Source organism: Pogoniulus pusillus, chromosome 15 (genome assembly GCF_015220805.1).
Source record: "Pogoniulus pusillus isolate bPogPus1 chromosome 15, bPogPus1.pri, whole genome shotgun sequence".
NCBI lineage: Eukaryota > Metazoa > Chordata > Aves > Piciformes > Lybiidae > Pogoniulus > Pogoniulus pusillus.
The window spans coordinates 23,308,900-23,324,801 of record NC_087278.1 but is presented as its reverse complement, the minus strand read 5'-3'; the positions used below and the strand labels follow the sequence as shown (position 1 = coordinate 23,324,801).

The window sequence follows — 15,902 nt, the reverse complement described above, 5'->3', positions numbered from 1 at the left end:
GCCCCAACACCACCGTGAGGGGCCCACACACGAGTCTGGCCACCTCCATGTCCCAGAGCACCCCGGCACGCCCAGCCCCAGCCAAACTCCCGCGGGCCCCGACAGCCTCTCTGCGTGGGGCCTGCACCACTCCTCCGCAAAGCAGCCCCAGTCGCCCTGGCGGCCTCGGCGGGGAGCCCCCTCCAAGCCCAGGGTCCTTGCACCTCCTCCCGCACGGGCGTTAACCGCCCTCCCCCCAGTCTCATCCTTCGGCTTCAGAGAATAAACACAACCCCAGTGCCTTACCGTGGCCGCCGCAGCCCGTCCGCAGCGCAGTGCCCTGTTCCGAGCCCGGCGGAGCCGCTGCTGCGGGAGCAAGGTACCCCCCCCGCCCCGCCCCTCTTAATGAGGCCTCGGCGGCCCCGCGCCCGCGAAGCTGGGGGGCCCTGATTGGCTCATCCGGAGGATAAGCATCGCCCTCAGCCAATGAAGCCGAGCTGGGGGGCGGTGACGCCAGAGAGCGGCGTGGTGCCTGCGGGCGCGCTGGGAGCCCAGCCGAGCGCGGCCGCGCTGCGTCCCTCCGAGTTCCTGCGCTCCGCAGCTCTGCGCGGAACTCAGTGCCCGGCGGAGCCTCTCGGCGATGCTGATGTCGTCCCCTTCCGTGAAAACTCCGTCCTCCAAGAGCAGGCTGCTATCATAGTGTCGGTTCCCCCCGTGGCTATGGATACGCAAACGCAGGCGGCACCGGCGTGGCAGATGCTCACTACTTTGTCGGCGTCACCGCACTGGGAGAATAGGGTCACATGTGCAGAACATCACCAGAGGCAGCCAAGCCTTTGGCTTCTCATAAAGCCACCCTGGGTCCGGTGACTCCTTCAGAGTCATCTTGGGCCTATGTCCCCCCCCGTCAGCATCTCCACTTCCTCACCCACTGCCCTGACCGGGCACGCCGACAGCAGCGGGAAGGGGGGACGCCGAGTCATTCCTTTGCCGCGGCAGGGAAGGGGCGAAGGGACGAGCTGAGCTGCCTGCAGCCTCTGGATCCATCCTGCCCTCCCGCCCAAAGCCGCCTCCCTACGAAGAAAGAGGCACCCATGTCCTGGGCTGCCTCCCAGCACCCCCGCACCCGTTCCCAGGTGGTGAGGAAGCAGGCTTCGGGCGTCAGTCAGGCGTTTTTCCCAGGCAGAGCTACTTCTGGCTTTAGGACCTTTTGGATTCAGTGAGACGCAAGTGTCCAAAATGTCATTACTCATAATGAAATCATCAGGGGAAAAAACCACCACGAGTCTTCCTAGCAATGATGTTAGCCACCCTCACACCCACAGTTTGTCACTGCAGCCTGTAAGGAAAATTAGTCCAATCTAGGAGTTTGTTCAGTAAAGCTTTACTGAATACTGGGAGAGTCCACGGGACAGATCCCTGTGGGGGCTCCGCGATTGCTGGAAGGCACAGCTTCCCTTTTATCCTAAATTCTCGGATGCAAATTTCCCTCTCCCTCTCCCCGTTGGCTTAGGTACTGAGGATTTACAGTCTTCCTGACACTGCCTCCTTTACATGGACCCCCCCTGCATCAGACATCTCCACTTCTCTGGGTGGAGAAGGTAATACTCAGTAGCCTATTGAGCCTGCTCTGTCCTAAAAGCTCAGAAGTTCAGGCTGTGTTCAGTACCTCTTATCTTCAGACAGCCCCCCCTGATTTACAGCAAGAACCCAGACTAGGCCCTTAGCAGAGGCCCTTTGTGACTTACATGCACATAGATAAGGTGAATTGATTCTTTTCGTTGTTATTTCAACTCTCCACCATTCTTCACTACCCACCTTAATCCTATCAAATCCAAAGTAATCAAAACCAAGTGGATGGAGCACCTCTGGCTAGTAAGGGAGAGAACTGGTGTGGAAAGGTGCCCTTTAGTGCTTCTGTTGTTATTGCCTGCTTCTGCTTTAGAAAAGAAGCAGATCACATCTTTCATACACGATCAGATTCACCTTTTCTTTCCTGTATGCTTACTCTCAAACAGCCACAATGTGACATTCAAAGGGACACAAACTGAATGTGTACAACAGGGAGAGACAGAAGTGAGATCCTGTTTTTAACAGGTCAAATGGCACTGCATGAAAACAAAAAGGTGGAGGATTTAGATTCACATATAAAAAGGCAACACGAAGACATTTTAGACAGAGAGAGTGATTTGCCATTGGAATGGGCTGCCCAGGGAGGTGGTGGAGTCACCGTGCCTGGAGGTGTTCAAGAAAAGGCTGGATGAGGCACTTGGTGCCATGGTCTGGTTGACTGGGTAGGGCTGGGTGCTAGGTTGGACTGGATGATCTTGGAGGTCTCTTCCAACCTGGTTGATTCTATGATTCTATGAATTTGGGACAGAAGTGTTAAAATAATCTCTAATGTGCTGCAAAGGAGGAAGGGTGTTTTATTTGGCACTTACAGGGACAGGATGCTAACTTGTCAGTGGAAAAAAGGACCAGACAGATGAAATACTGCTTCTCTAGGCTCATGGCACAGCACTAAGTGGGCTGAGTGGTAAAAATGGCCAGGCTGTCGGTAAGCAATACCTTGTGTCCCTTTGTTAGTTACTGCACTTGATTTTGTTCTTTGGGAAGCTCTGGAAAACATTCTGCATCCCAGGGAGAACATTTCCAGTGCTTTTCCTGATAAAAATTCACATCACTAGATGTGAATTGCACTTACACATATAATCCTTTTCAGCTTACCCACTAACTTTCATTACATTTCCTCTCTATCAACTTTATCTAAACTAGAACCAACAGTATAAAACCAGTCCAGCCAACATCAAGCATTGCTCTTCAGTTCACTATACCAGAAGAGTTTCATTTGCCACTGATCAGTTTGAATTGCTAAAGAGAAACGCTCTTGCATCACAGTGTGATCTCACACCTGCAGCCAGTTTGCCTCCAGGCAGATCAAACCTGTTTCCTCTATGAACATATGGGTGCACCACAGGCAGGCTGCCTGATTGACTTTGCAGGGTAAAGAACCAACGGTCCTAGAGATGGAAAGAAAAACTTCTGTTCCTGAGTACAGGAACTGTGTACTGGCTGTACTTCAAGCATTAGGAAACAGAGAGGGGGAGAGAAAGTTGGGGAGGGGGAGAGAAGGGGGGGGGGGAGGGAGAGAAGGGGAGAGAGAGTGGGACAGAGAGGGGGAGAGAGGGAAGGAGAGAGAGGAGGAAAGATAGGGGGAGAAAGAGAGAGAGAAGGGGAGAGAGAAGAGGAGAGAGAGAAGGAGGGGAGAAAGAGAGGAGGGGAGAGGGAGAGAAAAGGGAGAGGGAAAGAAAAGGGAGAGGGAAAGAAAAGGGAAGAGGAAGAGAAAAGGGAGAGGGAAAGAAAAGGGGAGAGGGAGAGAGGAAGGGAGAGGGGGCAAGAGACGGAAAGGGTAAGCCAGGAGCTCCATGTCCATTAAATACAGACTCCTTATGTCTGTTAGTCTTTGCAAAAGCCCATTTCATTAGCATGGCAAAAACAGCCTAATAACTGATTAATATTTCCAACTATACAGGGATGGCAGAGTCGAAGCCATGTCCCTGTGCATGACTTCTTGCAGACAGCTCCACTCGTTTGGCAGCTATTATCTCTCAGAGCAGCTGGCCGGTGTTTTTCAGGGTCTCTGCTCTGGAGCCCTTCCAGGCTGTAGCATTTAGCAGGAATGTTTAGGACAGAAGCGGTTAAGGAAACGTCTCGACACAAAGCTCCTGCTGGGGCACCAGTGAAACAGTAGCAAAGGCTGGAGCTGAGCAAGGCAGAGACAGAAGAAAACACAACTGGAAACAAGAAAGGGCAATTAATGATTGATTAAAACAGCGGCAATCAGGCAAGCCCCTTCACTGGCTATGCCCTTGGCACTTTCTCATAGCGTAGTTATTTCGTCCAAAGCTAGACCAAGTATTTGTTGCAGAGCACTGCAGACATGCACACTGCAGTCTCCAGAGGCCAATGACCTTCTTGTTTACAGCTGTTGGAAACGTGAAACTTCTTTCTTAACTTTGCTAATAATTTACTTGAAACTTCTATAATCAAACACTTCAACAATTCTGAAACCTCTCTAAAACCTCCTCCTGGATGTTCTTCTACTACGTGAATTTCCCTCCTAGACTCAACCTACTCCTTTCCACCTTCAGTTGCTGCCAGCAGCATGCCTCTTCTCCCTGCTGCTCAGATATGTGAATCTTTTTCTTGGATGCAGGCCCATTCAGGCCATTTTCTACACCTGATAGTTTTTCCTCTACACGTGCCCTAGATCCTGTCTGCTATCCCTACTGTTGTTGCATCACATTCCCCTATAACTCTTCATAGAATGACGGAAAACACTTGGTTAGAAGAGACCTCCAAGCTCATCCAGTCCAACTCTCAACCCAGCACTGAAGGGTCAACACTAAACCACAGCCCTAAGCACCAGCTCCACAGACTGCTTTAAACACCTCCAGGGATGGAGACTCCACCACTGCCCCAAGCAGAACATTCCAGTGAAGAAATATGTCCTAATATCCAGCCTGAACCTCCTCTGCTGCAGCTTGGAACCATTCCCTCTGGTCCTGTCTCTTGCTACCAAAGAGAAGAGGCTGCCTTCTCCTTGCTCCAACCTCCCTGCAGGTAGTCGTAGAGAGCAATGAGGTCTCCCTTCAGCCTCCTCTTCTTCAGACTGACCACCCCCAGCTCCCTCAGATGCTCCTCACAGACCAAGTGCTCCAGGCCCTTCACCAGCCTCACTGCCCTTCTCCAGCACCTCAATGTCTCTCTTGTAGTGAGGGGCCCAGAACTGAACACTGTACTCAAGATGTGGCCTCACCAGTACTGAGTGCAGGGGGATGATTACCTCCCTGTCTCTGTTGGCCACCATGTTTGTAATACAAGCTGAGATGCCCTTGTGTAGCTGAATCCCAAGTGAACTTAGATGTATTCATGGACTGAAAGCTGCTTTCCTTGTTGCCTGAGACCACAGGCACAGCTTGTATGATTTGCTGCACAGTCCTGTGTGCTGGTAGTCCTTCAAATATCCTGCTATACACCAGTCCTTGGACTGTTGTACAAGGAAATGAAGCTTTCTCCATCAGAGCTCAGAGAGCACATGGCAGGTAAAGACATGCTAGTCCTTCATCTGTTGCCTTGTCAGAGACATTCACTATATCTTGCATTAACCAGACAAATGCTTCTCAACATTTTCTTGCCTCAAGCATACCTATGCATGGGTTAACTTTTCATCACACACCTACCCATATTGGCCACCATCAAACCACCACATCTGAAACCACACCTATTATTACCTAAAACTTGGGGGCGACCCAGCTGTGAGACACACCTGACACATCAATTAGTCACCCCATTACAATTTAATCTCCACAGCAAAGGGCTTTTCTTTTTCACTTTTTGCTTTACTAGCACCCAATACAATGCTGCTTTCATGTGTAAATACAGCTGAGCTTTCATCCTCTTTGGGTATGAAGGCAATACATCATTTAATGGATCTGAATGCATTGCTTTTTGCCAAACCAAGAAGCTAAGTCCATGTGGAGGACATAGAATCATGGACTCACAGAATCAACCAGGTTGGAAGAGATCCCCAAGATCATCCAGGCCAACCTAGCACCCAGCCCTAGCCAGTCAACCAGACCACGGCACTAAGTGCCTCATCCAGGCTTTGCTTCAACACCTCCAGGGATGATGACTCCACCACCTCCCTGGGCAGCCCATTCCAATGCCAATCACTCTCTCTGCCAACAACTTCCTCCTAACATCCAGCCTAGACCTCCCCTGGCACAACTTGAGACTGTGTCCCCTTGTTCTGTTGCTGTGTACCTGGGAGAAGAGCCCAACCCCACCTGGCTACAGCCTCCCTGCAGGCAGCTGCAGACAGCAATGAGGTCTGCCCTGAGCCTCCTCTTCTGCAGGCTGCACACCCCCAGCTCCCTCAGCCTCTCCTCACAGGGCTGTGCCCCAGGCCCCTCACCAGCTTTGTCACCCTTCTCTGGGCACTACCTCAACATCTCTCTTGAATTGAGGGGCCCAGAACTGGACACAGCACTCAAGGCATGGCCTGACCAGCATTGAGTCTTTTTGTTTGGTTTGGTTTGGTTTTGGTTTTGGTTTTTGTTGTTGATTTGTTTGATCATTTTTCTGTAATGCCACTGCTAGGAGTAAAAATATGTTTAAAAACAATAATGTAACCACTTAAACTAAGCCTGCAGTCGTCACCAGAATCATACCTTTAGTCTTTAAGTAAACACAGAAGTTTTTCTGAATCACTAAGTACTGGATAAATGACTGTGAAACAGGAACAAAACACATGAAGCCCTTCATTATATGCAACACAGATGAAGGGCAGCTGCTATGTGAGGCATCATGTTCCAAACCCTAAGTGGGGAGTGAATTTCTGCTGTAATCCTTATGGCTAGGCACTGTAATGTTACTCTGAAGCAAAACGTGTGACTTCTCTCTGCTAATGTGAAATCCTCACTCAAAAACAGACAAACATTATTTATGTGCATGCCAAGCTGAAAACATACACATGGGGAAACCTGACACTCTGTATGCCCTCCAAAGCGTTTCATGGACACTTAACAATTAAAGGCTGGTGTCTAGATGCTACCAGAAAATGTGGAGCACAATGTTCTGCAAGAGCCCTCAAGCTCCTAGCCAAGCTGGCAGCTCACAGCTTAGACAGATTCACTCTTTGCTGGGTCAAGAACTGGCTGGATGGCAGAGCCCATAGAGTGGTGGTGAATGGTGCCACATCCAGTTGGCAGCTGGCACTAGTGGTGTGCCCCAAGGATCAGTGCTGGGCACAGTCCTGTTCAATACCTTTATTGATGATCTGGACCAGAGGACTGAGTCCAGCATCAGTAAGTTTGCAGATGACACCAAGCTAGAAGCAGGTAGGAGAGCCCTGCAGAGGGACCTAGACAGTCTGGATGGGTGGGCAGAGGCCAATGGGATGAGACTGAACAAGGCCTAGTGCAGGGTTCTACACTTTGGCCACAACAACCCCAAGCAGTGCTACAGGCTGGGGACATAGTGGCTGAGAGCAGCCAGGCAGAAAGGGACCTGGGGGTGCTGGGAGAGAATAGCTGAAGATGAGGCAGCAGTGTGCCCAGGTGGCCAAGAGAGCCAATGGCATCCTGGCCTGGCTCAGGAGCAGTGTGGCCAGTAGGACAAGGGAGGTTATTCTGCCCCTGGACTCAGCACTGCTCAGGCCACACCTTGAGTGCTGTGTCCAGTTCTGGGCCCCTCAATTCAAGAGAGATGTTGAGGTGCTGGAAGGTGTCCAGAGAAGGGCAACAATGCTGGTGAGAGGCCTGGAGCACAGCCCTGTGAGGAGAGGCTGAGGGAGCTGGGGGTGTGCAGCCTGCAGAAGAAGAGGCTCAGGGCAGAGCTCATTGCTGTCTACAACTACCTGTAGGGAGGCTGTAGCCAGGTGGGGTTGGTCTCTTCTCCCAGGCAAGCAGCAACAGGACAAGGGGACACAGTCTCAGGTTGTGCTGGGGAAGATCTAGGCTGGATGTTAGGAGGAAGTTCTTCACAGAGAGAGTGATTGGCATTGGAATGGGCTGCCCAGGGAGGTGGTGGAGTCACTGTCCCTGGAGGTGTTCAAGCAAAGCCTGGATGAGGCACTTAGTGCCATGGTCTGGTTGACTGGACAGGGCTGGGTGCTAGGTTGGCCTGGATGATCTTGGAGGTCTCTTCCAACCTGCTTGATTCTATGATTCCATGATTCTATGGATACTGTTCTAACTCCCAAATAGAGCTCTACAGAAACTTGTACAAGGTGCCAAAGGCTGGGGAAAGAAAATCCTTTTTCACAAGCAGAGCTTGTCCCATTTCCAGAAAAAAAAAAAAAGAAACAGAATTTGAAGGTTTATGAAGTTCACTTCTAAATGATGTGGCTTAGGAGTGGTTTACATGGCAGGTTTTGGGTTGGAGCATTTCACCATTTTCTAGCCAGTGCCTTACTGTAGCAAAGAAAGCAAAGAAAATCCTGTGGTGAATCTGCGTGGGGCTTTTTTGCCCTCCTGATAAACAAAGTGCTGTAGGCATCAGACGTCAACAGCAAACTGTCTGGGAAAAGATAATCTAAAAGGGCCTCTGGGAAAAAAAGCAAGCAGCAAGGTGGTGTCTAGTCAAGGCATGATAAGTTGGTTAGGAAACAGACTGGATAGTGTTGATACTAGAACAGGGCAACAGCATGTAAGAATCTGAGCAAAAATAACCAAAAGGAGTCATTTATATAACCAAGAGGGCTGCAGCAGCTCTGCTGTGAGCACAGACTGAAAGAGTTGGGGCTGTGCAGGCTGGAGCAGAGGAGGCTCCCAGGTGACCTTCTTGTGGCCTTCCAGGATCTGAAGGGGGCATACAAAAAAGCTGGGGAGGGACTTTTTAGGCTGTCAGGGAGTGACAGGACTGGGGGGAATGGAGCAGAGCTGGAGGTGGGGAGAGTCAGACTGGAGGGGAGGAGAAAGTTGTTGAGCATGAGAGTGGTGAGAGGCTGGAATGGGTTGCCCAGGGAGGTGGTTGAGGCCCCATGCCTGGAGGTGTTTAAGGCCAGGCTGGCTGAGGCTGTGGGCAGCCTGCTCTAGGGTAGGGTGTCCCTGCTTATGGCAGGGGCTTGGGACTGACTGATCCTTGTGGTCCCTTCCAATTCTGACTGATTCTTTGATTCTATGAAAAGTGTAACATGGGACCCCCCAGCACCAGTGCTGAGAACAGGGTGAACAACAAACAGGCACAAGACACGTTCAAGCTTGCTTCTACTAATGTCTTTCTATGAAAGTCATGGCTCACCTCAAAGCCCTGCTCTCAGAGGCTTTACTTCCATGTTACAATGAGCTCTGGGTTAACTTCTTATTTCTTCCTCATTGATGTGTTTGTGCAGATCCACCTCTGTATTGATTACATCTGCTGCTTGTGCAGATCCACCTCTGTGTGTATTACATCTGCTGCTTGTGCAGATCCACCTCTGTGTGTATTACATCTGCTGCTTGTGCAGATCCACCTCTGTATGTATTACATCTGCTGCTTGTGCAGATCCATCTCTGTATGTATTACATCTGCTGTTTGTACAGATCCATCTCTGTATTTATTACATCTGCTGCTTGTGCAGATCCATCTCTGTATGTATTACATCTGCTGTTTGTGCAGATCCACCTCTGTGTGTATTACATCTGCTGTTTGTACAGATCCATCTCTGTATTTATTACATCTGCTGCTTGTGCAGATCCATCTCTGTATTTATTGCATCTGCTGCTTGTGCAGATCCATCTCTGTATGTATTACATCTGCTGCTTGTGCAGATCCACCTCTGTATGTATTACATCTGCTGCTTGTGCAGATCCACCTCTGTATGTATTACAGTTTCTGTTTGTGCAGATCCACCTCTGTATGTATTACATCTGCTGCTTGTGCAGATCCACCTCTGTATGTATTACATCTGCTGTTTGTGCAGATCCACCTCTGTATGTATTACATCTGCTGTTTGTGCAGATCCACCTCTGTATGTATTACATCTGCTGCTTGTGCAGATCCACCTCTGTATTGATTACATCTGCTGTTTGTGCAGATCCACCTCTGTATGTATTACATCTGCTGCTTGTGCAGATCCATCTCTGTATGTATTACATCTGCTGCTTGTGCAGATCCACCTCTGTATTGATTACATCTGCTGTTTGTGCAGATCCACCTCTGTATTTATTGCATCTGCTGCTTGTGCAGATCCACCTCTGTATGTATTACATTTGCTGTCTCTCAAACGTCCTACAAATCACAAAGACTTGTCTTGTGCTTCTTACCTTTCCTCCCACGCTCTGCACTTCTCTTGCTGTGCACCAGTTTACAAAACAAGCCCGACTGATGTTTAGTTTGGCTTGGAATGGAGCACAGAAATGAGTTTCCTACACCAAAAAATCTGTTCTGTGCTGTGATTAGGTAATATAAACAGAAGGACTGAGTCACACTGCTCTTCAGCTTTTACTTTTCAACTTCTCAGAATGCAGGGGGGTTGCTCCTGACTTTAAAAAGCAACAAGGTCAGGCCACTCTTTTACAGTTTTTTTCCTCCCCCCCAGGAAAGTGTAGGAGTTAAGTTTCTGAATAAACAGCTGTGTGCCACAAGTTAAATCATGCCTCTCCCCTTTACTTCCCTGCCCTTTCTTTAATGTAATAGGAGCTTGAGTAGAAAAGGCAGACAGGACTAATAAATCAGGCATGTGTGAGGAGTTAGGATATCCAACTTCCCAGAATTTTTCAGTCCTAATTTCATCTCACACATGTTTTACTCACACAAAAATCATTCCTTTAAGTAATTTCTGTGCCTGACTTCTGCTGTCTTCTGATGCAGCATTAGTACTTTTCTCTGCACTGCCATCAGATCTAGCTGTCCACTAAAAAGTCTGGAAAAGTAGTTTGCCTAAGCTTCAGCATAGAATCATAGAATCAACCAGGTTGGAAGAGACCTCCAAGATCGTCCAGTCCAACCAGCACACCCTTTCCACAATAACAGTAATAATAAAGGCACATTCTGCTTCCCAGAGGCACAAAGCACTACTCAACATTTAGCATTTTGGACAGCTCAGGTAACTGTTTAAACATTCTGTACTGCTCTTGCTACCCTTCCCTGTTGAAGGCTGCATCTGTAGTATACCAAATAACTAACTCACAGGCTCACAGGATGGTAGGAGTTGGAAGGAACCCAAGGTGATCTTCCAGTCCAACTTCCCTGCCAGAGCAGGGCCAGAGAACCCAGCACAGGTCACACAGGAACACATCCAGACAGGGCTGGAAAGGCTCCAGAGAAGGAGACTCCACAACCTCTCTGGGCAGCCTGTGCCAGGCTCTGGGATCCTTACAGTCAAGAAGTTCTTCCTTCTGTTGAGCTGGAACCTCCTGTGCTGCAGTTTCCATTCATTGCCCCTTGTTCTATGCCAGGACACAGTGAGCAGAGGCTGTCCCTGTCCCTTCCTTCCTGACCCCCAGCCCTCAGCTACTGATAGACATTGCTTAGATCTCCTCTCAGCCTTCTCTCCAGACTAACCAGCCCATGGGGTCTCAGCCTCTCCTCATCAGGTAGTGCTCCAATCCCTTTAGCATCCTTGTAGTCCTCTCCTGGACTCTCTCCAGTAGATCCCTGTCCCTCTTGAACTGGGGAGCCCAGGACTGGATGCAGTATTCTAGGTAGGCCCTCACCAGGGCAGAGGGGAGGGGGAGGAGAACCTCCCTTGATGTGCTGGCCACACAGATCAATTCAATGGGTCTGTGAGGGTAATATTTTTAAAGGGGAAGTATGGTCCTGCCTTTCTTAAGAAGGCATTTGCAGAAGTAGCATATATCTGGCAACCAACCTCTTCTGCTTTTCAGGAGGTTTTACAGTGGGGAGGTTGTAACACCTCTCAAGAGATATTACAAACTTAGGCCTGTGCTGTCTGACATAGATCTCTTGGCCTTTGAAACACACAGCTGCTCCCAAACATTAGACATCTTCTCAGACCCTCTGGGTTACAGCTAGGGTACGAGGGCATCTGGGAGCACACACAGGCCAAATTCATTTTGCTGGCTTCTGCAGCAACCCATTCCTGGCCACCATCTTTTCCTAGCCCTTTGGGTTGCAGACATGGTTACAAGACAAGTGAGAGTGTCCAAACAAGACAACAGCGTAAAGGGTTAACCCTCCTGGGAGAGTGGCCTTGACCTTGACCCCAGGTCCTCCTGACTCCTCCCTGGGGACGGGTCCAGCCTTACTCCAGGTGTAGTGTTTAGCCCACTCCCACTTTCTGTCTAGCTCCCTAGAAAAACAGAGGAACGTCCTGTTTTGTTCTCTCTTGCCCTGCCTGAGAGCATCATCTTCCTGTCCCTGCTACTCTTTGTTTCCCCACGTGGCCATCAATGCACAAGGTGGAGAACCCATTGCCATCAATCCTGTTGTATGTATGTATTTTGTTTTCCCTTCCCTATACCTCTTTGTCACTCCCTTACCTCAAATACCTTTTATTTAGTGTTAAAGTTTTCTCTTTTAACTTCTAAGTTGAAGTGGGACTTTTTATTTGGGTGTGTTTTACCTTTTCCTCTCTACATCTAATTCCTTTTCTTCATTCCTTTGGCCACAACAACCCCAAGCAGCACTACAGGCTGGGGACTGAGTGGCTGGAGAGCAGCCAGGAGGAAAGGGACCTGGGGGTACTGATAGACAGTAAGCTGAAGATGAGTCAGCAGTGTGCCCAGGTGGCCAAGAGAGCCAATGGCATCCTGGCCTGCATCAGCAACAGTGTGGCCAGCAGGACAAGGGAGGTTATTCTTCCCCTGCACTCTGCACTGGTCAGGCCACACCTTGGGTACTGTGTCCAGTTCTGGGCCACTCAATTCAAGAAGGATGTTGAGGTGCTGGAGCATGTCCAGAGAAGGGCAACAAAGCTGGTGAGGGGCCTGGAACACAAATCCTATGAGGAGAGGTTGAGGGAGCTGGGCCTGTTTAGCCTGGAGAAGAGGAGGCTCAGGGGTGATCTTATTACTGTCTACAACTACCTGAAGGGAGGCTGTAGCCAGGTGGGGGGTGGCCTCTTCTCCCAGGCAACCAGCAACAGAACAAGGGGACACAGTCTCAAGTTGTGCCAGGGTAGGTATAGGCTGGATGTTAGGAAGAAGTTCTTCACAGAGAGAGTGATTGGCATTGGAATGGGCTGCCCAGGGAGGTGGTGGAGGCACCATCCCTGGGGGTCTTCAAGAAAAGACTGGATGAGGCACTTAGTGCCATGGTCTGGTTGATTGGATAGAGCTGGGTGCTAGGTTGGCCTGGATGATCTCGGAGGTCTCTTCCAACCTGGTTAATTCTATGATTCTATAAGAAAGGAGGAAGAGGTAAAGGCATCCTATAAATTGTTATTGGTCCTATTCACTATATTTGAGTCTCTGGGGAATTTAAACTAGAACCAATATGAATAGCTAGAAGCATCTCACCAGAATAATGTGCAGCTCATGGCCCCCTCCCCATGTGCACCGAATTACTTCTGGAAATGACAGATGCTGGAAGTGTGGAAGCTCATCTGATGGATCCTGCTGCAAACCTAGGCAGTAAACCAAACTTCTGTGGGAGTCACTGGACCTTCCACACCCCCCACTAAATGCTCCTATGGCCCACAGGTCCATCCACTTGACAAGAGAAAGATCACAAGAGGTTCTGCTCTCATTCACAAAACCTAACTCAGCTAAAACCACCTGTCCTCCCTGCTCTGTGTGAGTTCAGGTTAGAAAGCAATTTCTATTCAGCTCTAATTGCACAGATTCCACTGTGCTATTTTGAATGTTATTCCTAATCAAGATTAACTCCTTGGTTTTAACTATGTGCTGTGTCCAGTTCTGGGCCCCTCAATTCAAGAGAGATGTTGAGGTGCTGGAACATGTCCAGAGAAGGGTGACAAAGCTGGTGAGGGGCCTGGAGCACAGCCCTGTGAGGAGAGGCTGAGGGAGCTGGGGGTGTGCAGCCTGCAGAAGAGTCCCCAGTCTTGTTGCTCTCCTCTGGCCCTGCTCCAGCCCCTCAATGTCTCCCCTGGCACAACTTCACACTGTGTCCCCTTGTTCTGTGGCTGCTTGCCTGGCAGAAGAGACCAACCCCACCTGGCTATAACCTCCCTTCAGGTAGTTGTAGACAGCAATGAGGTCACCCCTGAGCCTCCTCTTCTGCAGGCTGCACACCCCCAGCCCCCTCAGCCTCTCCTCACAGGGCTGTGCTCCAGGCCCCTCACCAGCCTTGCTGCCCTCCTCTGGACACATTCAAGCACCTCAAGAGCTTTCTTAAATTGAGGACCCCAGAACTGGACACAGGACTCAAGATGTGGCCTGACCAATGCTGAAGGACTTCCCCGGTCCTGTTGGCCATGCTGTTCCTGATACAGGCCAGGATGCCATTTGCCTTCTTGGTCACACTGCTGGCTCACATTCAGTTGCTGTCAAGTAGCACCTCCAGGTCCCTCTCTGCCTGGCTGCTCTACAGCCACTCTGTCTCCAGCCTGTAGCACTGCATGGGATTGTTGTGGCCAAAGTGCAGAACCTGGCACTTGGACTTGGCAAAACTCATGGCCTTGGACTGTGCCCCTCTGTGCAGCCTGTCCAGGTCCCTCTGCATAGCCCTCCTGCCCTCTAACAGATCCACACATGCTCCCAACTTGGTGTCTGCAAACTTAATGATGCTGGACTCAAACCTCTCATTCAGATCATTAAATGAAGATATTACACAGAACTGGGCCCAGCACTGATCCCTGAGGGACACCACTAGTGCTTGGCTGCCAGCTGGATGTGGCACCATTCACCACCACTCTGTGCCCAGCCATCCAGGCAGTTCCTAACCCAGCACAGAGTGCCTCTGTCCCAGCCATGGGCTGCCAGCTTGGCCAGGAGTTTGCTGTGGCAGACTGCCAAAGGCCTTGCTGAAGTCTGGGTAAACTACAACCACAGCCTTCCTCACGTCCACCAGGTGGTCACCTGTGCTTGAGCCTGCACCAGGAGATTCCAATGCCAACTTATTTATTACACACATAAACCACCTTTATCCTTTTTAGGAAGAGAGACAGAGGAAGAGACATTTCCACTTCTCACTGTTACAAAATCTGAGGAATCCAGTCCAATCTGCAGGGAGATCACTGAAGAAATTCTACAGCAGCTGTCACACACAAGTTTAACTCTGCCCTCCTGTGTGCAAACATTAAAATACAGCCTCCTGTCCCTATTAGCTTGGTTCTAGTTTGGTGCAAGAAGATGCATTAGTTTATGACATAAGCTGTAAATGACACAATGACCACATAATTGGAGCACCCCTTTTATCTTCTTCATTCTCACATCTTTCTCTGCTTCATGAAACACTGCTCTGTGTTTGCATTGGCTGCTCATGATTGAGCCATAGAGATAAGCCTGCTACTAGCACTAATAAAACAAGGTGGGGAAATGAAAAAGCAGCCAAAGCTGGAATCTTACCAGAGCAATGTTCCTGCTGAGATCTGGAAACAATGTGGACTTCATTTACATCTTCATTTAACATCTTCATAGATGATCTGGATGAGGGCATGGAGTCAGTCATCATCAAGTTTGCAGATGACACTAAGCTGGGGGCAGATGTGGCTGGGTTGGAGGGCAGAAGGGCTCTGCAGTGGGACCTTGACCGCCTGCACAGATGGGCAGAGTCCAAGGGGATGGCTTCAATAGCTCCAAGTGCAGGGTGCTGCACTTTGGCCACAACAACCCCATGCAGAGATACAGGCTGGGGTCGGAGTGGCTGGAGAGCAGCCAGACAGAGAGGGATCTGGGGGTGCTGATTGATACCTGCCTGAACATGAGCCAGCAGTGTGCCCAGGTGGCCAAGAGAGCCAGTGGCATCCTGGCCTGCATCAGGAATGGTGTGGTCAGCAGGAGCAGGGAGGTCATTCTGCCCCTGTACTCTGCACTGGTTAGACCACACCTTGAGTGCTGTGTTCAGTTGTGGGCCCCCCAGTTTAGGAGGGACATTGAGATGCTTGAGCATGTCCAGAGAAGGGCAACGAGGCTGGGGAGAGGCCTTGAGCACAGCCCTACGAGGAGAGGCTGAGGGAGCTGGGATTGGTTAGCCTGGAGAAGAGGAGGCTCAGGGGTGACCTTATTGCTGTCTACAACTACCTGAAGGGTGGTTGTGACCAGGAGGAGGTTGCTCTCTTCTCTCAGGTGGCCAGCACCAGAACGAGAGGACACAGCCTCAGGCTGTGCCAGGGGAAATTTAGGCTGGAGGTGAGGAGAAAGTTCTTCCCTGAGAGAGTCATTGGACACTGGAATGGGCTGCCCGGGGAGGTGGTGGAGTCGCCGTCCCTGGAGCTGTTCAAGGCAGGATTGGACGTGGCACTTGGTGCCATGGTCTGGCCTTGAGCTCTGTGGTAAAGGGTTGGACTTGATGAT

General features: G+C 50.1%; 1 protein-coding gene across 2 annotated transcripts in view; it reads right to left on the bottom strand.

Annotated features, from left to right (window-relative positions):
• BPGM (bisphosphoglycerate mutase) overlaps positions 1 to 15,902 on the bottom strand; it is a 47,415-nt gene that overhangs the window by 17,291 nt on the left and 14,222 nt on the right. Inside the window, exon 1 of one of the 2 annotated variants that reach the window (XM_064155758.1) lies at positions 286 to 388. The exons of the other annotated variant lie outside the window; for it this stretch is intronic. The gene's annotated coding sequence lies outside the window, so the exon portion shown is untranslated. Of the gene's footprint in view, positions 1 to 285; positions 389 to 15,902 lie in introns of those variants that run through there. 2 annotated transcript variants of the gene reach the window in all.